The sequence below is a fragment of the Garra rufa genome, chromosome 8 (genome assembly GCF_049309525.1).
Source record: "Garra rufa chromosome 8, GarRuf1.0, whole genome shotgun sequence".
NCBI lineage: Eukaryota > Metazoa > Chordata > Actinopteri > Cypriniformes > Cyprinidae > Garra > Garra rufa.
Window position 1 is genome coordinate 41,969,321 of NC_133368.1, and position 23,581 is coordinate 41,992,901.

General features: G+C 46.6%; 1 protein-coding gene and 10 non-coding genes across 11 annotated transcripts in view; 7 read left to right on the top strand and 4 right to left on the bottom strand.

Annotated features, from left to right (window-relative positions):
- LOC141340190 (TRAF3-interacting protein 1-like) overlaps window positions 1-23,581 on the top strand; it is a 115,462-nt gene that overhangs the window by 16,187 nt on the left and 75,694 nt on the right. The gene's annotated exons all lie outside the window — the stretch shown is intronic.
- On the bottom strand, window positions 197-268 carry trnae-cuc (transfer RNA glutamic acid (anticodon CUC)). Its single transcript has one exon. It is a non-coding gene; the product is annotated as a tRNA-Glu (tRNA).
- Window positions 1,533-1,605, top strand: trnar-acg (transfer RNA arginine (anticodon ACG)). The gene has a single exon. It is a non-coding gene; the product is annotated as a tRNA-Arg (tRNA).
- On the bottom strand, window positions 2,596-2,667 carry trnae-cuc (transfer RNA glutamic acid (anticodon CUC)). The gene has a single exon. It is a non-coding gene; the product is annotated as a tRNA-Glu (tRNA).
- Window positions 2,783-2,855, top strand: trnar-acg (transfer RNA arginine (anticodon ACG)). The gene has a single exon. It is a non-coding gene; the product is annotated as a tRNA-Arg (tRNA).
- trnae-cuc (transfer RNA glutamic acid (anticodon CUC)) lies at window positions 4,535-4,606 on the bottom strand. Its single transcript has one exon. It is a non-coding gene; the product is annotated as a tRNA-Glu (tRNA).
- On the top strand, window positions 4,722-4,794 carry trnah-aug (transfer RNA histidin (anticodon AUG)). Its single transcript has one exon. It is a non-coding gene; the product is annotated as a tRNA-His (tRNA).
- trnae-cuc (transfer RNA glutamic acid (anticodon CUC)) lies at window positions 6,558-6,629 on the bottom strand. Its single transcript has one exon. It is a non-coding gene; the product is annotated as a tRNA-Glu (tRNA).
- On the top strand, window positions 6,745-6,817 carry trnar-acg (transfer RNA arginine (anticodon ACG)). Its single transcript has one exon. It is a non-coding gene; the product is annotated as a tRNA-Arg (tRNA).
- Window positions 7,405-7,477, top strand: trnar-acg (transfer RNA arginine (anticodon ACG)). Its single transcript has one exon. It is a non-coding gene; the product is annotated as a tRNA-Arg (tRNA).
- trnar-acg (transfer RNA arginine (anticodon ACG)) lies at window positions 7,487-7,561 on the top strand. The gene has a single exon. It is a non-coding gene; the product is annotated as a tRNA-Arg (tRNA).

The window sequence follows — 23,581 nt, forward strand, 5'->3', positions numbered from 1 at the left end:
AAGAAGTCGGGCGCAAGCACGAGGTCCCCCAGGCGGTGGGCCAGCGGTTGGCAATCCTTAGGTCGCTGGTTCGACTCCGGCTCGAAGGAGGTCGTTTTTCATGTGCCCACCTTTTTTGGGGGGCCGGCCTTCTGAAAGCGGCCAGCAGAGCTTGATTTCACAGTCCACCGTTGGGGGGGAGAGGGGCAAAAGAGCGTTCCCTGACCGGGAATCGAACCCGGGCCGCGGCGGTGAGAGCGCCGAATCCTAACCACTAGACCACCAGGGAAGAGCTGACCTAGTGTTGGCTTGCTAATAGCATGAGAACATGCAGACAGCAATACAGGCTTCTGTCACGTCGAAAACCAAGAAGTCGGGCGCAAGCACGAGGTCCCCCAGGCTTAGGTCGCTGGCTCGACTCCGGCTCGAAGGAGGTCGTTTTTCATGTGCCCAACTTTTTTGGGGGGGCCGGCCTTCTGAAAGCGGCCAGCAGAGCTTGATTTCACAGTCCGCCGTTGGGGGGTGGGGGGCAAAAGAGCGTCCCCTGACCGGGAATCGAACCCAGGCCGCGAGAGCGCCGAATCCTAACCACTAGACCACCAGGGAAGAGCTGATCTACTGCTGGCCTGTTAATAGCATGAGAACAAGCAGACAGCAATACAGGCTTCTGTCACGTCGAAAACCAAGAAGTCGGGTGCAAGCACGAGGTCCCCCAGGCGGTGGGCCAGTGGTTGGCAATCCTTAGGTCGCTGGTTCGACTCCGGCTCGAAGGAGGTCGTTTTTTATGTGCCCACCTTTTTTGGGGGGCCGGCCTTCTGAAAGCGGCCAGCAGAGCTTGATTTCACAGTCCACCGTTGGGGGGGAGGGGGGCAAAAGAGGTCCCTCATGCGGTGGGCCAGTGACGCAATGGATAACGCGTCTGACTACGGATCAGAAGATTCTAGGTTCGACTCCTGGCTGGCTTGTGCTCTGCTTTTTGCGTAATGCAGTTTGGTTTTGATGTCACGGCCTTGCCGAATTGTTGCCCTATTCCTACGTGCCACCCGGGCTTTGAGAAAAAGTTGGACACGAAATGAAATCCAAACTAGCCAAAAATCAGCAACTTATCCGGTTATAACCGCGTCTCAGTTTCATTGCTAATCTCATAATTTTTTCATTTCTGTACCTTGACAGACCAGCGATAGGCTGTTTTTCCTTGAGATAACGGTTACAATGCAAGACCACACAATCCTTAGGTCGCTGGTTCGACTCCGGCTCGAAGGAGGTCGTTTTTCATGTGCCCACCTTTTTTGGGCGGGCCGGCCTTCTGAAAGCGGCCAGCAGAGCTTGATTTCACAGTCCGCTGTTGGGGGGGGTGGGGGGCAAAAGAGCGTTCCCTGACCGGGAATCGAACCTGGGCCGCGAGAGCGCCGAATCCTAACCACTAGACCACCAGGGAAGAGCTGATCTGCTGCTGGCCTGCTAATAGCATGAGAACAAGCAGACAGCAATACAGGCTTCTGTCACGTCGAAAACCAACAAGTCGGGCGCAAGCACGAGGTCCCCCAGGTGGTGGGCCAGTGGCGCAATGGTTAACTCGTCTGACTACGGATCAGAAGATTCTAGGTTCGACTCCTGGCTGGCTCGTGCTCTGCTTTTTGCGTAATGCAGTTTGGTTTTGATGTCACGGCCTTGCCGAATTGTTGCCCTATTCCTACGTGCCACCCGGGCTTTGAGAAAAAGTTGGACACGAAATGAAATCCAAACTAGCCAAAAATCAGCAACTTATCCGGTTATAACCGCGTCTCAGTTTCATTGCTAATCTCATAATTTTTTCATTTCTGTACCTTGACAGACCGGCGATAGGCTGTTTTTCCTTGAGATAACGGTTACAATGCAAGACCACGCTTGTTTTTTCGAATGCGTGTCGTGAGTATTTTTGGAATCTTTTTAGTTACCCGGACAAGTCTTCCACTGACCAGTTCCCATATGGTCTAGCAGTCAGGATTCCTGGTTTTCACCCAGGCGGCCCCGGTTCGACTCCCGGTATGGGAAGGCGGGTTCCTCTTTGCTTCCCTCTTCGAACGGGGCGCACGTCTTCTTGCGTCGAAAGCCGTTTTTTGGCCAGCAGTCGAGCTGCAGAAACCTAATAGGCCGAGGTTGTGACCCCACAGATCCGTGCCTTCGATAGCTCAGCTGGTAGAGCGGAGGACTGTAGGTGGAGCGTTGGCAATCCTTAGGTCGCTGGTTTGACTCCGGCTCGAAGGAGGTTGATTTTCATGTGCCCACCTTTTTTGCGGGGGCCGGCTTTCTGAAAGCGGGGCGGTGAGAGCGCCGAATCCTAACCACAAGACCACCAGGGAAGAGCTGATCTAATGCTGGCCTGCTAATAGCATGAGAACAAGCAGACAGCAATACAGGCTTCTGTCACGTCGAAAACCAAGAAGTCGGGCGCAAGCACGAGGTCCCCCAGGCGGTGGGCCAGTGGTTGGCAATCCTTAGGTCGCTGGTTCGACTCCGGCTCGAAGGAGGTCGTTTTTCATGTGCCCACCTTTTTTGGGGGGCCGGCCTTCTGAAAGCGGCCAGCAGAGCTTGATTTCACAGTCCACCGTTGGGGGGGAGGGGAGCAAAAGAGCGTTCCCTGACCGGGAATCGAACCCGGGCCGCGGCGGTGAGAGCGCCGAATCCTAACCGCTAGACCACCAGGGAAGAGCTGACCTAGTGTTGGCCTGCTAATAGCATGAGAACATGCAGACAGCAATACAGGCTTCTGTCACGTCGAAAACCAACAAGTCGGGCGGAAGCACGAGGTCCCTCGTGCGGTGGGCCAGTGGCGCAATGGATAACGCGTCTGACTACGGATCAGAAGATTCTAGGTTCGACTCCTGGCTGGCTCGTGCTCTGCTTTTTGCGTAATGCAGTTTGGTTTTGATGTCACGGCCTTGCCGAATTGTTGCCCTATTCCTACGTGCCACCCGGGCTTTGAGAAAAAGTTGGACACGAAATGAAATCCAAACTAGCCAAAAATCAGCAACTTATCCGGTTATAACCGCGTCTCAGTTTCATTACTAATCTCATAATTTTTTCATTTCTGTACCTTGACAGACCAGCGATAGGCTGTTTTTCCTTGAGATAACGGTTACAATGCAAGACCACACAATCCTTAGGTCGCTGGTTCGACTCCGGCTCGAAGGAGGTCGTTTTTCATGTGCCCACCTTTTTTGGGCGGGCCGGCCTTCTGAAAGCGGCCAGCAGAGCTTGATTTCACAGTCCGCCGTTGGGGGGGTGGGGGGCAAAAGAGCTTTCCCTGACCGGGAATCGAACCCAGGCCGCGAGAGCGCCGAATCCTAACCACTAGACCACCAGGGAAGAGCTGATCTGCTGCTGGCCTGCTAATAGCATGAGAAAAAGCAGACAGCAATACAGGCTTCTGTCACGTCGAAAACCAACAAGTCGGGCGCAAGCACGAGGTCCCCCAGGTGGTGCGCCAGTGGCGCAATGGATAACACGTCTGACTACGGATCAGAAGATTCTAGGTTCGACTTCTGGCTGGCTCATGATCCGCTGTGGGCCGGTGGTGCAATGGATAACACGTCTGACTACAGATCAGAAGATTCTATGTTCGACTCCTGGCTTGCTCGAGCACCGCTTTTTGCGTAATGCAGTTTGGTTTTGATGTCACGGCTTGCTGAATTGTTGCCCTATTCTTACGTGCCATCCGGGCTTTGAGAAAAAGTTGGACACGAAATATCCGGTTAAAACCGCATCTCTGTTTCATTGTTAATTTCATGATTTTTTCATATCTGTACCTTGACAGACCGGCGATAGGCTGTTTTTCCTTGAGATAACGGTTACAATGCAAGACCACGCTTGTTTTTTCGAATGCGTGGCGTGAGTATTTTTGGAATCTTTTTTTTTACCCGGACAAGGCTTTCACTGACCAGTTCCCATATGGTCTAGCAGTCAGGATTCCTGGTTTTCACCCAGGCGGCCCCGGTTCGACTCCCGGTATGGGAAGGCGGGTTCCTCTTTGCTTCCCTCTTCGAACGGGGCGCACGTCTTCCTGCGTCGAAAGCCGTTTTTTGGCCAGCAGTCAAGTTGCAGAAACCTAATAGGCCGAGGTTGTGACCCCACAGATCCGTGCCTTCGATAGCTCAGCTGGTAAAGCGGAGGACTGTAGGTGGAGCGTTGGCAATCCTTAGGTAGCTGGTTCGACTCCGGCTCGAAGGAGGTCGATTTTCATGTGCCCACCTTTTTTGCGGGGGCCGGCTTTCTGAAAGCGGGGCGGTGAGAGCGCCGAATCCTAACCACAAGACCACCAGGGAAGAGCTGATCTAATGCTGGCCTGCTAATAGCATGAGAACAAGCAGACAGCAATACAGGCTTCTGTCACGTCGAAAACCAAGAAGTCGGGCGCAAGCACGAGGTCCCCCAGGCTTAGGTCGCTGGTTCGACTCCGGCTCGAAGGAGGTCGTTTTTCATGTGCCCACCTTTTTTGGGGGGCCGGCCTTCTGAAAGCGGCCAGCAGAGCTTGATTTCACAGTCCACCGTTGGGGGGGAGGGGAGCAAAAGAGCGTTCCCTGACCGGGAATCGAACCCGGGCCGCGGCGGCGAGAGCGCCGAATCCTAACCGCTAGACCACCAGGGAAGAGCTGACCTAGTGTTGGCCTGCTAATAGCATGAGAACATGCAGACAGCAATACAGGCTTCTGTCACGTCGAAAACCAACAAGTCGGGCGGAAGCACGAGGTCCCTCGTGCGGTGGGCCAGTGGCGCAATGGATAACGCGTCTGACTATGGATCAGAAGATTCTAGGTTCGACTCCTGGCTGGCTCGTGCTCTGCTTTTTGCGTAATGCAGTTTGGTTTTGATGTCACGGCCTTGCCGAATTGTTGCCCTATTCCTACGTGCCACCCGGGCTTTGAGAAAAAGTTGGACACGAAATGAAATCCAAACTAGCCAAAAATCAGCAACTTATCCGGTTATAACCGCGTCTCAGTTTCATTACTAATCTCATAATTTTTTCATTTCTGTACCTTGACAGACCAGCGATAGGCTGTTTTTCCTTGAGATAACGGTTACAATGCAAGACCACACAATCCTTAGGTCGCTGGTTCGACTCCGGCTCGAAGGAGGTCGTTTTTCATGTGCCCACCTTTTTTGGGCGGGCCGGCCTTCTGAAAGCGGCCAGCAGAGCTTGATTTCACAGTCCGCCGTTGGGGGGGTGGGGGGCAAAAGAGCTTTCCCTGATCGGGAATCGAACCCAGGCCGCGAGAGCGCCGAATCCTAACCACTAGACCACCAGGGAAGAGCTGATCTGCTGCTGGCCTGCTAATAGCATGAGAAAAAGCAGACAGCAATACAGGCTTCTGTCATGTCGAAAACCAACAAGTCGGGCGCAAGCACGAGGTCCCCCAGGTGGTGCGCCAGTGGCGCAATGGATAATGCGTCTGACTACGGATCAGAAGATTCTAGGTTCGACTCCTGGCTGGCTCTTGCTCTGCTGTGGTCCAGTGGTGCAATGGATAACACGTCTGACTACGGATCAGAAGATTCTAGGTTCGACTTCTGGCTGGCTCGTGCTCCGCTGTGGGCCAGTGGTGCAATGGATAACACGTCTGACTACAGATCAGAAGATTCTATGTTCGACTCCTGGCTTGCTCGAGCACTGCTTTTTGCGTAATGCAGTTTGGTTTTGATGTCACAGCTTGCTGAATTGTTGCCCTATTCTTACGTGCCATCCGGGCTTTGAGAAAAAGTTGGACACGAAATATCCGGTTAAAACCGCATCTCTGTTTCATTGTTAATTTCATGATTTTTTCATTTCTGTACCTTGACAGACCGGCGATAGGCTGTTTTTCCTTGAGATAACGGTTACAATGCAAGACCACGCTTGTTTTTTCGAATGCGTGGCGTGAGTATTTTTGGAATCTTTTTTTTTACCCGGACAAGGCTTTCACTGACCAGTTCCCATATGGTCTAGCAGTCAGGATTCCTGGTTTTCACCCAGGCGGCCCCGGTTCGACTCCCGGTATGGGAAGGCGGGTTCCTCTTTGCTTCCCTCTTCGAACGGGGCGCACGTCTTCCTGCGTCGAAAGCCGTTTTTTGGCCAGCAGTCAAGTTGCAGAAACCTAATAGGCCGAGGTTGTGACCCCACAGATCCGTGCCTTCGATAGCTCAGCTGGTAAAGCGGAGGACTGTAGGTGGAGCGTTGGCAATCCTTAGGTAGCTGGTTCGACTCCGGCTCGAAGGAGGTCGATTTTCATGTGCCCACCTTTTTTGCGGGGGCCGGCTTTCTGAAAGCGGGGCGGTGAGAGCGCCGAATCCTAACCACAAGACCACCAGGGAAGAGCTGATCTAATGCTGGCCTGCTAATAGCATGAGAACAAGCAGACAGCAATACAGGCTTCTGTCACGTCGAAAACCAAGAAGTCGGGCGCAAGCACGAGGTCCCCCAGGCTTAGGTCGCTGGTTCGACTCCGGCTCGAAGGAGGTCGTTTTTCATGTGCCCACCTTTTTTGGGGGGCCGGCCTTCTGAAAGCGGCCAGCAGAGCTTGATTTCACAGTCCACCGTTGGGGGGGAGGGGGGCAAAAGTGCATTCCCTGACCGGGAATCGAACCCAGGCCGCGGCGGTGAGAGCGCCGAATCCTAACCACTAGACCACCAGGGAAGAGATGACCTAGTGTTGGCCTGCTAATAGCATGAGAAAATGCAGACAGCAATACAGGCTTCTGTCACGTAGAAAACCAACAAGTCGGGCGGAAGCACGAGGTCCCTCATGCGGTGGGCCAGTGGCGCAATGGATAAAGCGTCTGACTACGGATCAGAAGATTCTAGGTTCGACTCCTGGCTGGCTCATGCTCTGCTTTTTGCGTAATGCAGTTTGGTTTTGATGTCACGGCCTTGCCGAATTGTTGCCCTATTCCTACGTGCCACCCGGGCTTTGAGAAAAAGTTGGACACGAAATGAAATCCAAACTAGCCAAAAATCAGCAACTTATCCGGTTATAACCGCGTCTCAGTTTCATTGCTAATCTCATAATTTTTTCATTTCTGTACCTTGACAGACCAGCGATAGGCTGTTTTTCCTTGAGATAACGGTTACAATGCAAGACCACACAATCCTTAGGTCGCTGGTTCGACTCCGGCTCGAAGGAGGTCGTTTTTCATGTGCCCACCTTTTTCGGGGGGGCCGGCCTTCTGAAAGCGGCCAGCAGAGCTTGATTTCACAGGCCGCCGTTGGGGGGGTGGGGGGCAAAAGAGCGTTCCCTGACCGGGAATCGAACCCGGGCCGCGAAAGCGCCAAATCCTAACCACTAGACCACCAGGGAAGAGCTGATCTGCTGCTGGCCTGCTAATAGCATGAGAAAAAGCAGACAGCAATACAGGCTTCTGTCACGTCGAAAACCAACAAGTCGGGCGCAAGCACGAGGTCCCCCAGGTGGTGGGCCAGTGGCGCAATGGATAACGCGTCTGACTACGGATCAGAAGATTCTAGGTTCGACTCCTGGCTGGCTCTTGCTCCGCTGTGGTCCAGTGGTGCAATGGATAACACGTCTGACTACGGATCAGAAGATTCTAGGTTCGACTCCTGGCTGGCACGTGCTCCGCTGCGGGCCAGTGGTGCAATGGATAACACGTCTGACTACAGATCAGAAGATTCTATGTTCGACTCCTGGCTTGCTCGAGCACCGCTTTTTGCGTAATGCAGTTTGGTTTTGATGTCACGGCTTGCTGAATTGTTGCCCTATTCCTACTTGCCATCCGGGCTTTGAGAAAAAGTTGGACACGAAATATCCGGTTAAAACCGCATCTCAGTTTCATTGTTAATCTCATGATTTTTTCATTTCTGTACCTTGACAGACCGGCGATAAGCTGTTTTTCCTTGAGATAACGGTTACAATGCAAGACCACGTTTGTTTTTTTGAATGCGTGGCGTGAGTATTTTTGGAATCTTTTTATTTACCCGGACAAGGCTTCCACTGACCAGTTCCCATATGGTCTAGCAGTCAGGATTCCTGGTTTTCACCCAGGCGGCCCCGGTTCGACTCCCGGTATGGGAAGGCGGGTTCCTCTTTGCTTCCCTCTTCGAACGGGGCGCACGTCTTCCTGCGTCGAAAGCCGTTTTTTGGCCAGCAGTCGAGCTGCAGAAACCTAATAGGCCGAGGTTGTGACCGCACAGATCCGTGCCTTCGACCTGGAGCAGGATTGTCTGTTTCCGCGGCCGTCTCCTCGTCCAATCGCCGATCTCGCCGTCCATTGTGAGAATGGACGAGGCGCCAATCACATCGCACGCGCTCCCTTGTTGAGAGCCAATCGCGTTGCCGAATGAGAATGGACGCAGCCACTCACCGTGCTTAGCTTCATTCTAATTCATGTAAAAAATCAGACGAACGGAACATCTAATAACTTTTCAAAGTAAGTAATAAATGTTTGCTTCTTTCTTCATATGTGTTTACAGTGTTCTCAATTGTTAACTCGTTACGTTTTCGTCCGTCGTTCATCCGTTTTTGTGTGTTCATAAACTTTTGACTCGCGACTTGTGAATGAAACAATGTTAGTTTGCCTCTAATCTTCCTTATTAAACTCCATTTACACGTTCTGAAGTTCAATTTAAATGGAAAAAAAAACGTGTTTCAGCTGTAAATGTAGTCATTCTTTATTACAGTTTACCGTGTTTTTACTGTAGTGAATCATAGTAACCATGTTGTGTTTTTGGCTGATCGATTACAACTGTATGAACACAGTCTTACTATAAATTAAAATCCGAATGAACAAAACAAACAAAACCCATTTTCCTTGTGTTGTGTAGTAATCATGTTTTGTTTTCATGAATTGCCTATAATCTCTCATTTTAAACACAGTTTGCCTGTAATCTTACTCATTAAACTAAATTTACTCGTTCTGAAGTTGGATTTATTTTTCAGCTGTAAATGGTCATTCCTTATGACAATTCACCATGTTATTACCATAGTGAAAGCCTAGTTGTGTTTTTGGCCGATCGATTACAACTGTATGAACACAGTCTTACTATAAATTAAAATCTGAATGAACAAAAAAACATTATGCTTGTGTTCATTGTCATTTACCATGGTTTTACTATAGTGAAAGTGTAGTATATGTAATGTATGTAGTATGTAGTAAGTGTATCATGTTTTCTTTTCATGCCTTGCCTATAATATCACATATTAAACACAGTTTGCCTGTAATCTTACTTATTAAACTCAATATAAACAGTCTTACTATGAATAAAATCGTGAATGAAAAAAACACCATGGTTTTACTAATGTGAAAGTGAAATGATCATGTTTGGTTTTCATGACTTGCCTAAAATCTCACATATAAAACACCATTTGCCTGTAATTTTGCATAATAAACACATGTATTCTTTTTTTTCAGTTTGATTAGGATTTAAAAAATGTTTTGTTGTAGAAATTGTCATTTCTAATTAAAATGTAATGTGATTTTGCTATGTGTGACTGTAGTAATCAAGTTTTGAGTTTGCAGATGGATTACCATTTGTATAAACACAGATAAAAGTGCAACAAATAATAATTAAAATGAAAACGCAATGTTATATAGACATAAAGGGAGGGTAACACTTTATTTAACATTGTCATTAATACACGCTATATGTAGTTACTATAGCAATAACAGTAAATTATGAATAATTGGATGCAACTAATTATAAACCAAACAAAACACTAGTCTTACCCCTATAGTAACTGCATGTGGTAATTTAATATTCAAATACTTATATGCATAATTGTAGTTTAACACCTTTTAAAGTGTAACCTTATTTTGCTTTATTAGTAATAAAATAATGTTTTATTGTTGTAATGGGTGCCATGATTTAGTTAGCTTGAATAGATATGATTGTATCAATATAAATAAATTAAAAACATTTGTGTAGTTGTCCAATACTTGCAAAAATACACATTACTAACTATTATTTTCCTATTATATTTAGATGAGCACTAAGCCAAAGAGCCACAAGGTCATGGGTGAAGGCGAGTGGATGGCCAGGTTGAGGGCTTTTGCCAGCTCTGGGGTTTGTCCGTCTGGAGGCAACAGACCAGCACCACGGCAGCGGAAGTGGTACAACCTCTACCAGAAGGTAAAGTTACCTGTATCTCATTGTAGAATATGTATGTGAACATTATTTGTCAAACATTTTTACACATGACTGTTTAATGTTTTTGAAAGAAGTGACTTTTTAAGTCTGCATTTATTTGATCAAAAATACTGGAAAAAACAGCAAAATAACTTGTACTGCATATTTGTATTTATTTTTTTATTTTTTAAATGAAAACTGATATGTTTGGCAGAATTCATTGATGAATAAAAAGTTAAAAGAACAGCATTAATTTCTCTTTTGAACAGTCCTGTATATCGTTAAAGAAGATTTTCTATTTTATTAAGTTGGCTTGGGAAAGCCAACTTACTGAAATCCTATTTAAACTTATTATTAAGTTGGCTTGGGAAAGCCAACTTACTGAAATCCTATTTAAACTTATTATTAAGTTGGCTTGGGAAAGCCAACTTACTGAAATCCTATTTAAACTTATTATTATTCTTCTTATTTTTCTGAGCGGAAAATTTTTGGACTCCTACTCCTCCTAGACCGTTCAAGCTACATACTCCAAACTCGGGTCAGATCTTCATACTGTTCAGACTTAGTGTGCTATATCTTTTCAGACTGTTTTGAGTTATGGTTTTCTTAAAAATTAATATTAAAAATCATAAAAAGGTCCCATAGACTTTCATTGACCAAAAGTCCATGTCTGTTTGAACTGTGTTTAATGTAAACTGCTAGAAGCCATTGATACTCAATTAAGCTTTAAACTATCTATCTATCTATCTATCTATCTATCTATCTATCTATCTATCTATCTATCTATCTATCTATCTATCTATCTATCTATCTTCAAACCTTATCTATCTATCTATCTATCTATCTATCTATCTATCTATCTATCTATCTATCTATCTATCTTCAAACCTTATCTATCTATCTATCTATCTATCTATCTATCTATCTATCTATCTATCTATCTATCTATCTATCTATCTATCTATCTATCTATCTTACTAGTCATGCTAAAATCATGTTAGCGACTTGCTAGTAATGCTAAAATCATACTAGCGACTTGCTAGTCATGCCAGAATCATGCTAGCGACTTGCTACTCGACTTGCTAGTCGTGCTAAAATCATGCTAGCGACTTGCTAGTCATGCTAAAATCATGCTAGCGACTTGCTAGTCATGTTAAAAATTATGCTACTGACTTGCTAGTCTAGCTAAAATCATGCTAGCGACTTACTAGTCTTGTTAAAATCATGCTAGCGACTTGGTAGTCATGCTAAAATCATGCTAGCGACTTGGTAGTCATGCTAAAATCATGCTAGCGACTTGCTAGTCATGCTAGAATCATGCTAGCGACTTGCTAGTCATGCTAAAATAATGCTAGCGACTTGCTAGTCATGCTAAAATAATTCTGAAATCATGCTAGCGACTTGCTAGTCTTGTTAAAATCAAGCTAGCAACTTGTTAGTTATGCTAAAATCATGCTAGCAACTTGATAGTCATGCTAGAATCATGCTAGCGACTTGCTAGTAATGCTAAAATAATGCTAAAATCATGCTAGCGACTTGCTAGTCATGCTAAAATAATGATAAAATCATGCTAGCGACTTGCTAGTCATGCTAAAATCATGCTAGCGACTTGCTAGTCATGTTTAAAATCATGCTAGCGACTTGCTAGTCGTGCTAAAATCATGCTAGCGACTTGCTAGTCATGCTAAAATCATGCTAGCGACTTGCTAGTCATGCTAAAATAATGATAAAATCATGCTAGCGACTTGCTAGTCATGCTAAAATAATGCTAAAATCATGCTAGCGACTTGCTAGTCATGCTAAAATCATGCTAGCGACTTGCTAGTCATGCTAAAATCATGCTAGCGACTTGCTAGTCGTGCTAAAATCATGCTAGCGACTTGCTAGTCATGCTAAAATAATGCTAAAATCATGCTAGCGATTTGCTAGTCTTGCTAAAATCATGCTAACGACTTGCTAGTCATGCTAAAATCATGCTAGCGACTTGCTAGTCATGCTAGAATCATGCTAGCGACTTTGCTAGTCATGCTAGAATCATTCTAGCGACTTTGCTAGTTATGCTAAAATAATGCTAAAATCATGCTAGCGACTTGCTAGTCGTGCTAAAATCATGCTAGCGACTTGCTAGTCATGTTAAAATCATGCTAGCGACTCGCTAGTTATGCTTAAATCATGCTAGCGACTTGTTAGTCATGGTAAAATCATACTAGCGACTTGCTAGTCATGCTAAAAATCATGTTAGCGACTTGCTAGTCTTGCTTAAATAATGCTATGGACTTGCTAGTCTTGCTAAAATCATGCTAGCGACTTGCTAGTCATGCTAATATCATGCTAGCGACTTGCTATTCATGCTACAATTATGCTAGCGACTTGCTAGTCATGCTAAAATAATGCTAAAATCATGCTAGCAACTTGCTAGTCATGCTAAAATCATGCTAGCGACTTGCTAGTCGTGCTAAAATCATGCTAGCGACTTGCTAGTCATGCTAAAGTCATGCTAGCGACTTGCTAGTCATGCTAAAATCATGCTAGCGACTTGTTAGTCATGGTAAAATCATGATAGCGACTTTGCTAGTCATGTTAAAAATCATGTTAGCGACTTGCTAGTCTTGCTTAAATAATGCTAGCGACTTGCTAGTCTTGCTAAAACCATGCTAGCGACTTGCTAGTCATGCTAATATCATGCTAGCGACTTGCTAGTCATGCTAGAATCATGCTAGCGACTTTGCTAGTAATGCTAAAATAATGCTAAAATCATGCTAGCGACTTGTTAGTCTTGCTAAAATCATGCTAGCGACTTGCTAGTCATGCTAATATCATGCTAGCGACTTGCTAGTCATGCTAGAATCATGCTAGCGACTTGCTAGTCATGCTAAAATCATGCTAGCGACTTGCTAGTCATGCTAAAATAATACTAAAAATCATGCTAACGACTTGCTAGTCATGCTAAAATAATGATAAAATCATGCTAGCGACTTGCTAGTCATGCTAAAATCATGCTAGCGACTTGCTAGTCATGTTAAAATCAGGCTAGCGACTTGCTAGTCATGTTTAAAATCATGCTAGCGACTTGCTAGTCTTGCTAAAATCATGCTAGCGACTTGCTAGTCATGCTACAATCATGCTAGCGACTTTGCTAGTCATGCTAAAATAATGCTAAAATCATGCTAGCGACTTGCTAGTCATGCTAAAGTCATGCTAGCGACTTGCTAGTCATGCTAAAATCATGCTAGCGACTTGTTAGTCATGGTAAAATCATGCTAGCGACTTGCTAGTCATGTTAAAATCAGGCTAGCGACTTGCTAGTCATGTTTAAAATCATGCTAGCGACTTGCTAGTCTTGCTAAAATCATGCTAGCGACTTGCTAGTCATGCTAAAATAATGCTAAAATCATGCTAGCGACTTGCTAGTAATGCTAAAATCATGCTAGCGACTTGCTAGTCGTGCTAAAATCATGCTAGCGACTTGTTAGTCATGCTAAAGTCATGTTAGCGACTTGCTTGTCATGCTAAAATCATGCTAGCGACTTGTTAGTCATGGTAAAATCATGCTAGCGACTTGCTAGTCATGCTAAAAATCATGTTAGCGACTTGCTAGTCTTGCTTAAATAATGCTAGCGACTTGCTAGTCTTGCTAAAACCATGCTAGCGACTTGCTAGTCATGCTAATATCATGCTAGCGACTTGCTAGTCATGCTAGAATCATGCTAGCGACTTTGCTAGTCATGCTAAAATAATGTTAAAATCATGCTAGCGACTTGCTGGTCGTGCTAAAATCATGCTAGTGACTTGCTAGTCCTGCTAAAATCATGCTAGCGACTTTTTAGTCATGCTAAAATCATGCTAGCGACTTGCTAGTCATGCTAAAATCATGCTAGCGACTTGCTAGTCATGTTAAAAATCATGTTAACGACTTGCTAGTCTTGCTTAAATAATGCTAGCAACCGCATAGCAACACCTTAGCAACCACCCTGGGTACTTTAGCAACCACATAGCAACACCTTAGCATCTATTCACATTCAAACTATTTATATCTTCTAACTATTTATATCTATAAATCTATCTATTTTCAAACTATTTATATCTATCTAGCCTATCTATCTTCAAACTTTATTAATCAAACTAAAACTTTCAAACTGAAAACCTTAAAACTTTCTTTAAACTAAAAGCTTTTAAAACTACTTAAAACTTACTGGCTAGGCTTTCTCAAGCCAACTTAAAGTTTGCTAACAAACTTTTTATCTAGTTAAGTTGGCTTGAGAAAGCCAACTTACTGATATTCTATTTAAACTTATTCTTATTATTATTATTAGTGGTGCTTGCCATAGGCAAAGCATCACTATTACTATTCGACATACTTATTAGTGGTGCTTGCCATAGGCAAAGCATCACTATTACTATTCGACATACTTATTATTATTATTATTAGTGGTGCTTGCCATAGGCAAAGCATCACTATTACTATTCGACATACTTATTATTCTTCTTCTTCTTCTTACTTCTTCCGTACGTTTTTCGGCGCGTAACTAGTCCCGCAGTTTTTGTCGTAGACCCTCGAAACGGGCGTCAAATCGTGCGTCCTATATAGACTTGGTGTGCTATGACTTTTATAAGGGATCGGGGGTACGATGATGTCACACGGGGCAAAAAACCACCCCAAAATTTACAACGACAATGCATTACGGCCAACTTTAACGGGACGTAGCGCAGACCCAGAATTTCGTAGAAACACGTGATTCACCACAACTGGAGAGGCTGTCAAGCTGTGCGAGAACACATCTCGCAATGGGGTGTAAGTTGTACCCCTGGGGCGCAAATGCCCCTCTTTCGTTCAAATTTTGGCGCGCCCCTCGTCCCGCAATTTTTGACGTAGACCCTCGAAATGGGCGTCAAATTGTGCGGCCAATACGGGAATGTAGATCCCCGACTTTTATAAGCGATCAGGGGTACGATGATGTCACAGCCAATTTTTATTCGGCCCCAAAATCCCATAGACAACGCATTGGGACGAATTTTGACGGGACGTAGCGCCAAGCAAGAATTTCGTAGAAACACGTGATTCGCCACATCTGGAGAGGCTATCAAGCTGTGCGAGAAGACTCCTCGCAATGGGGTAAAAGTTGTACCCCTGGGGTGCAAGAGCTCTCCAAATTTCCCCCATTGACTTATAATGGTGAAGGGACGTCCCATGAAAACCCATGTTAATTTACATAGGGATTTTGCATTGGGTATAACTCAGCATCACATTGGCCTAGAGACATGGAGGCGGGCTCATTTTACTCAGATGGCCAATCAGACTCTCCGGATCATCATGAAGGTGTCAAGCCACGCCCTAGCAACCATTTAGGGCACCCTAGCAACTGTTCCCATAGACTTCCATTATAAGGGCCCAGATGTATATCTCTGGATCAGAGTGTCATAGAGACATGGGGGCGGACTCCTTTGAGTCGGGGCAGCAAACGCCCAATCAACAATCAACATTGACACTCCCTAGCAACCAAACAGAGTACCCTAGCAACCCAAAGCCACACAGGCATATCTTCAGACCTGAATGTCACAGAGACATGGGGGTTGGTTTATATCACTCATACTGGCAACTACACTTTACAGTGTCATCATTGGCCACTCCCTAGCAACCAAACAGAGTACCCTAGCAACCCAAAGCCACACAGGCAAATCTTCAGACCTGAATGTCACAGAGACATGGGGGTTGGTTTATATCACTCATAATGGCAACTACACTTTACAGTGTCGTCATTGGCCACTCCCTAGCAACCAAACAGAGTACCCTAGCAACCCAAAGCCACACAGGCATATCTTTAGATCTGAATGTCACAGAGACATGGGGGTTGGTTTATATCACTCATACTGGCAACTACACTTTACAGTGTCATCATTGGCCACTCCCTAGCAACCAAACAGAGTACCCTAGCAACCCGAAGCCACACAGGCATATCTTCAGACCTGAATGTCACAGAGACATGGGGGTTGGTTTATATCAGTCATACTGGCAACTACACTTTACAGTGTCGTCATTGGCCACTCCCTAGCAACCAAAGAGTACCCTAGCAACCCAAAGCCACACAGGCATATCTTTAGATCTGAATGTCACAGAGACATGGGGGTTGGTTTATATCACTCATACTGGCAACTACAATTTACAATGTTGTCATTGGCCACTCCCTAGCAACCAAACAGAGTACCCTAGCAACCCAAATCCACACAGGCATATCTTCAGACCTGAATGTCACAGAGACATGGGGGTTGGTTTAAATCACTCATAGTGGCAACCACACTTTACAGTATCATCATTGGCCACCCCCTAGCAACCAAACACGGTACCCTAGCAACCTAAAGCCACACAAGCATATCTTCTGACCTGAATGTCACAGAGACATGGGGGTTGGTTTAAATCACTCATACTGGCAACTACACTTTACAGTGTTGTTATTGGCCACCCCTAGCAACCAAACAGAGTACCCTAGCAACCCGAAGCCACACAGGCATATCTTCAGACCTGAATGTCACAGAGACATGGGGGTTGGTTTATATCACTCATACTGGCAACTACACTTTACAGTGTCGTCATTGGCCACTCCCTAGCAACCAAACAGAGTACCCTAGCAACCCAAAGCCACACAGGCATATCTTCTGACCTGAATGTCACAGAGACATGGGGGTTGGTTTATATCACTCATACTGGCAACTACACTTTACAGTGTCGTCATTGGCCACTCCCTAACAACCAAACAGAGTACCCTATCAAACAATTAGCAAGACGTATATTTTTGTATCAGAATGTCGCATAGACATGGGAGTTGCTACTTTTGACTCATGCTAGCAAACTCTCAACATGCTACACATGCTAGCACTCAATAGCTTCATGCTAATAGCAATTAGCTAAGGGCTAATCAGGCAAAGACCTCTATAACACTCCATTGTAATGATCTTTGACGAGTAGCAACTGCATACCAACGCCATTGCAACTAGCCCGGTTACCTTAGCAACGGCCCTAGCAACCACCCAAGTACCCTAGCAACCGCATAGCAACGGCCCTAGTAACCACCTGAGTACCATAGCAACCGCATAGCAACACCTTAGCAACCACCCTTGGTACCCTAGCAACCGCATAGCAACACCCTAGCAACCACCCTGGGTACCCTAGCAACGGCCCTAGCAACCACCCCGGGTACCCTAGCAACCGCATAGCAACACCTTAGCAACGGGCCTAGCAACCACCAGGGTACCCTAGCAACCGCATATCAACACCTTAGCAACCATATAGCAACACCCTAGAAACCACCCTGGGTACCCTAGCAACAGCATAGCAACACCCTAGCAACCACCCTGGGTACCCTAGCAACGGCCCTAGCAACCACCCAGGTACCCTAGCAACACCTTAGCAACGGGCCTAGCAACCACCCCGGGTACCCTAGCAACCGCATAGCTACACCCTAGCAACCACCCTGGGTACCCTAGCAACGGCCCTAGCAACCATCCTGGGTGCCATAGCAACTGCATATCACCACCCTAGCAACCGAGGGCCGAGTTTTGCCACAGCAAGCACCACTCACATTTTCTTCAGGAAATGTACATATCTAGTTAGTGGTGCTTGCCATAGGCAAAGCATCACTATTACTATCTCACATACTTATTATTCTTCTTCTTCTTCTTCTTCTTACTTCTTCCGTACGTTTTTCGGCGCGTAACTAGTCCCGCAGTTTTTGTCGTAGACCCTCGAAACGAAGTCAAATCGTGTGTCCTATATAGACTCGGTGTGCTATGACTTTTATAAGGGATCGGGGGTACGATGATGTCACACGGGGCAAAAAACCACCCCAAAATTTACAACGACAATGCATTACGGCCAACTTTAACGGGACGTAGCGCAGACCCAGAATTTCGTAGAAACACGTGATTCACCACAACTGGAGAGGCTGTCAAGCTGTGCGAGAACACATCTCGCAATGGGGTGTTAGTTGTAACCCTGGGGCGCAAATGCCCCTCTTTCGTTCAAATTTTGGCGCGCCCCTCGTCCCGCAATTTTTGACGTAGACCCTCGAAATGGGCGTCAAATTGTGCGGCCAATACGGGAATGTAGATCCCCGACTTTTATAAGCGATCAGGGGTACGATGATGTCACAGCCAATTTTTATTCGGCCCCAAAATCCCATAGACAACGCATTGGGACGAATTTTGACGGGACGTAGTGCCAAGCAAGAATTTCGTAGAAACACGTGATTCGCCACATCTGGAGAGGCTTTCAAGCTGTGCGAGAAAACTCCTCGCAATGGGGTAAAAGTTGTACCCCTGGGGTGCAAGAGCTCTCCAAATTTGCCCCATTGACTTTCTATGGTGAAGGGACGTCCCATGAAAGCCCATGGTAATTTACATAGGGATTTTGCATTGGGCATAACTCAGCATCACATTGGCCTAGAGACATGGAGGCGGGCTCATTTTACTCAGATGGCCAATCAGACTCTACGGATCACCATGAAGATGTCAAGCCACGCCCTAGCAACCATTTAGGGCACCCTAGCAACTGATCCCATAGACTTCCATTATAAGGGCACAGATGCATATCTCTGGATCAGAGTATCATAGAGACATGGGGGCGGACTCCTTTGAGTCGGGGCAGCAAACGCCCAATCACCAATCAACATTGACACTCCCTAGCAACCAAACAGAGTACCCTAGCAACCCAAAGCCACACAGGCATATCTTCAGACCTGAATGTCACAGAGACATGGGGGTTGGTTTATATCACTCATACTGGCAACTACACTTTACAGTGTCGTCATTGGCCACTCCCTAGCAACCAAAGAGAGTACCCTAGCAACCAATTAGCAAGACCGATATCTATGTATCAGAATGATGCATGGACATGGGAGTTGCTACTTTTGACTCATGCTAGCTAATTCTCAACATGCTACACATGCTACCACTCAATGGCTACATGCTAATAGCAATTAGCTAAGGGCTAATCAGGCTAAGACCTCTATAACGCTCCATAGTAATGATCTTTGACAACTAGCAACTGCCTACCAATGCCATAGCAACTAGCCTGGGTACCTTAGCAACGGCCCTAGCAACCACCCGGGTACCCTAGCAACCGCATAGCAACGGCCCTAGTAACCACCCGAGTACCCTAGCAACCACCATGGGTACCCTAGCAACTGCCCTAGCAACCACTCCAAGTACCCTAGCAACCACATAGCAACACCCTAGCAACCATCCCAGGTACCCTAGCAACCACATAGCAACACCTTAGCAACCACCCTGGGTACCCTAGCAACGGCCCTAGCAACCACCCCGGGTACCCTAGCAACCGCATAGCAACACCCTAGCAACCACCCCGGGTTCCCTAGCAACCACATAGCAACACCCTAGCAACCACCCCGGGTACCCTAGCAACCGCATAGCAACACCTTAGCAACCACACTGGGTACCCTAGCAACGGCCCTAGCAACCGCCCCGGGAACCCTAGCAACCACATAGCAACACCCTAGCAACCACCCCGAGTACCCTAGCAACGGCCCTAACAACCACGCCGGGTACCATAGCAATCGCATAGCAACACCCTAGCAACCTCCCCGGGTACCCTAGCAACCGCATAGCAACACCCAAGCAACCACCCCGGGTACCATAGCAACCGCATAGCAACACCCTAGCAACCTCCCCGGGTACCCTAGCAACCGCATAGCAACACCCAAGCAACCACCCCAGGTACCCTAGCAACCGCATAGCAACACCCTAGCAACCACCCCGGGTACCCTAGCAACCGCATAGCACTATCTTAGCAACCACTCTGGGTAGCCTAGCAACGGCCCTAGCAACCACCCGGGTACCTTAGAAACTGCATAGCAATACCTTAGCAACCACCCAGGGTACCCTAGCAACCGCACAGCAGCACCCTAGCAACCACCCTGTGTACCCTAGCAACTGCATAGCAACACCCTAGCAACCAACCTTCAACTTCAGTGCACAATTTGTCCGGCACCGTTTGCCGTAGACCCATGAATGAGGTGTCAAATGTTGCGGCTTATTGAGGAGAGGTGTGCTATGACTTTTCGGAGCGATTGGAGCTACGATGTTCAAACAGCGCACGAAAAAGTGGGCAAAAATATCCCATAGACTTTCATTGGCAGAATGTTCATTCAGGCCCAAAGGTACTTCTACGTGTAACTCGTCCCACACCGTTTGTCATAGACCCATGAATGAGGTCTCAAATCGACCGGCTTATTGAGGAGAGTTGATCGGACTTACGATGTTCACACAGCGCACGAAAAAGCGGGCAAAAAAATCACATTGATTTACAATCAGTATTACTATTACTGTTCGCCCTGACAAAACTTTGGCGCGCTACTCCTCCCACACCGTTTGTCGTAGATCCACCAATGAGGTGTCAAATTGACTGGCTCATCGAGGAGAGGTGTGCTATGACTTTTCTAAGCGATCGGACTTACGATGTTCACACAGCGGAGGAAAAAGCGGGCCAAAAAATCCCATTGATTTACAATGGCAGAATGTCTGTCAATTTGAATCTCAACTGTCACTTTCTCACACACACACACAGGCCCATAGGAACTTCGGTGTGTAATTTGTCGGGCACCATTTGCCGTAGACCCATGAATGAGGTGTCAAAAGTTGCGGCTTATTGAGGAGAGGTGTGCTATGACTTTTCGGAGCGATTGGAGGTACGATATTCAAACAGCACACGAAAAAGCGGGCAAAAATATCCCATAGACTTTCATTGGCAGAATGTTCATGCAGGCCAATAGGAACTTCTTCGTGTAACTTGTCCCACACCGTTTGTCGTAGACCCATGAATGACGTCTCAAATCGACCGGCTTTTTGAGGAGAGGTGTGCTATGAATTTTTGAAGCGATCGGGCGTACGATTATCGTAAAGCGGGTGAGAAATTTGGGCAAAATCTCCTATAGACTTGTCATAAAATTTGTGAGATCATATCTTTGGATCAGAAAGCAATAGAGGTTTGTGGGTTTGGACTCGCCCTATAAGTAGTGACCTATGATCTTCATAGCCACACCCTAGCAACCAATTACATCACTCTAGCAACCGAGGGCCGAGTTTTGCCACCGCAAGCACCACTCACATTTTCTTCAGGAAATGTACATATCTAGTTAGTGGTGCTTGCCATAGGCAAAGCATCACTATTACTATTCGACATACTTATTATTATTATTCCACTTCTTCCGTACACATTTCGGCGCGTAACTAGTCCCGCAGTTTTTGTCGTAGACCCTCGAAACAGGTGTCAAATCGTGCGGCCTATATAGATTCGGTGTGCTATGACTTTTATAAGCGATCGGGGGTACGATGATGTCACACGGGGCAAAGAACCACACCAAAATTTACAACGACAATGCATTACGGCCAACTTTGACGGGACGTAGCACCGAGCAAGAATTTTGTAGAAAAACGCGATTCGCCACATTTGGGGAGGCTGGTAAGCTGTACGAGAAGACACCTCGCAATGGGGTAAAAGTTGTACCCCTGGGGCGCAAACGCCCCCTTTATGCAAAAAAATTACTTCCCGCAGTTTTTGTCGTAGACCCTCGAAACTGGCGTCAAATTATGCGGCCCATTGACCAAAAAATTCTGAGAACTTTTTAAAACCATTGGGGGTACGATGATGTCACAGCCCATTTTTATTCGCCCCCAAAATCCCATAGACAATGCATTACGGCCAACTTTGACGGGACGTAGCGCCGAGAGTGAATTTCGTAGAAACACCTGATTCGCCACATCTGGAGAGTCTTTCAAGCTGTGCGAGAAGACTCCTCGCAATGGGGTAAAAGTTGTACCCCTGGGGTGCAAGAGCTCTCCAAATTTCCCCCATTGACTTATAATGGTGAAGGGACGTCCCATGAAAACCCATGTTAATTTACATAGGGATTTTGCATTGGGCATAACTCAGCATCACATTGGCCTAGAGACATGGAGGCGGGCCCATTTTACTCAAATGGCCAATCAGACTCTACGGATCATCATGAAGATGTCAAGCCACGCCCTAGCAACCATTTAGGGCACCCTAGCAACTGATCCCATAGACTTCCATTATAAGGGCCCATATGCATATCTCTGGATCAGAGTGTCATAGAGACATGGGGGCGGACTCCTTTGAGTCGGGGCAGCAAACGCCCAATCACCAATCAACATTGACACTCCCTAGCAACCAAACAGAGTACCCTAGCAACCCAAAGCCACACAGGCATATCTTCGGACCTGAATGTCACAGAGACATGGGGGTTGGTTTATATCACTCATACTGGCAACTACACTTTACAGTGTCGTCATTGGCCACTCCCTAGCAACTAAACAGAGTACCCTAGCAACCCAAAGCCATACAGGCATATCTTCAGACCTGAATGTCACAGAGACATGGGGGTTGGTTTATATCACTCATACTGGCAACTTCACTTTACAGTGTCATCATTGGCCACTCCCTAGCAACCAAACAGAGTACCCTAGCAACCTAAAGCCACACAGGCATATCTTCTGACCTGAATGTCACAGAGACATGGGGGTTAGTTTATATCACTCATACTGGCAACTACACTTTACAGTGTCGTCATTGGCCACTCCCTAGCAACCAAACAGAGTACCCTAGCAACCAATTAGCAAGACCTATATTTTTGTATCAGAATGTCGCATAGACATGGGAGTTGCTACTTTTGACTCATACTAGCAAACTCTCAACAGGCTACACATGCTAGCACTCAATAGCTTCATGCTAATAGCAATTAGCTAAGGGCTAATCAGGCAAACACCTCTATAACACTCCATAGTAATGATCTTTGACAAGTAGCAACTGCATACCAACGCCATAGCAACTAGCCCGGTTACCTTAGCAACGGCCCTAGCAACAACCCAAGTACCCTAGCAACCACATAGCAACTGCCCTAGTAACCACCCGAGTACCATAGCAACCGCATAGTAACACCTTAGCAACCACCCCGGGTACCCTAGCAACGGCCCTAGCAACCACCCCGGATACCCTAGCAACCGCATAGCAACACCCTAGCAACCACCCCGGGTACACTAGCAACCACATAGCAACACCCTAGCAACCACCCCGGGTACCCTAGCAACGGCCATAGCAACCACCCCAGGTACCCTAGCAACACCCTAGCAACCACCCCGGGTACCCTAGCAACCACATAGCAACACCCTAGCAACCACCCCGGGTACCCTAGCAACGGCCCTAGCAACCATCATGGGTGCCATAGCAACTGCATATCAACACCCTAGCAACCGAGGGCTGAGTTTTGCCACAGCAAGCACCACTCACATTTTCTTCAGGAAATGTACATATCTAGTATTACTATTACTGTTCGCCCTGACAAAACTTCGGCGCGTAACTCGTCCCGCACCGTTTGGCGTAGACCCATGAATGAGGTGTCAAATCGACCGGCTCATTGAGGAGAGGTGTGCTATGACTTTTCTAAGCGATCGGACCTACGATGTTCACACAGCAGCACGTAA